Source organism: Propithecus coquereli, unplaced genomic scaffold (genome assembly GCF_000956105.1).
Source record: "Propithecus coquereli isolate 6110/MARCELLA unplaced genomic scaffold, Pcoq_1.0 Scaffold31, whole genome shotgun sequence".
Classification (NCBI taxonomy): domain Eukaryota; kingdom Metazoa; phylum Chordata; class Mammalia; order Primates; family Indriidae; genus Propithecus; species Propithecus coquereli.
In genome coordinates, this window is record NW_012148730.1 from 4,940,222 (window position 1) to 4,940,855 (window position 634).

The 634-nt window shown below is 39.7% G+C and overlaps 1 protein-coding gene across 1 annotated transcript in view; it reads right to left on the reverse strand.

Moving 5' to 3' along the window:
* DIAPH2 (diaphanous-related formin 2) overlaps nt 1-634 on the reverse strand; it is a 914,924-nt gene that overhangs the window by 431,381 nt on the left and 482,909 nt on the right. The window lies entirely within an intron of this gene.

Here is a 634-nt window from a genome sequence, read left to right on the forward strand (position 1 = left end):
GCATTTTCTGTGTCAGCATCCCCACCTGGGGTTGAAGACCAAGAGTGAGAGTGTGGCTAGGTTCATGTGCTACCATCCGTTATATGGGAACAAAGCAGTGGACCTTATATCCCTGCGACAAAGCAATTTTCCACAATGGCAGAGTGGCACAGAGAAGTATCAGAACGAGGAAAGGAGCACATACTGCAAGAGAACGGTTCTCATCTGGAGAAGAACGCTTGGGAGAAGCACCTGGTTTTCTTGCACGAATTGCTGTAGAATATATATTGATCAGAGACAAAAACCGATTTTCACACAAAGGATATAAAAAATGTAGTGAAGTGTGGATATCACTAAAGGAAACATTTCTGGACACATTTAAGCAGGTCTATCTTTAAAGTGTATTAAAACTTAGATGTGAGATAAAAGCTCAAGTCTATAGACTGTATCTGAAGGAAGCCCTTTCAGATCTCCCTCTTTTCCTTTGGGAATTATATAAATGGTTACGTGAAATTCAGGAAATTTAGCAACAAGTCCTGTACTCAGAAAACAAAACAAAATTGCCTAATCCCTCTGTGTCAAGGAAACAGTCCTAACATATAGCAACCTCACACAATACCCATTTATATCTGATTGTCCTTGAAAAGAAAAGAGA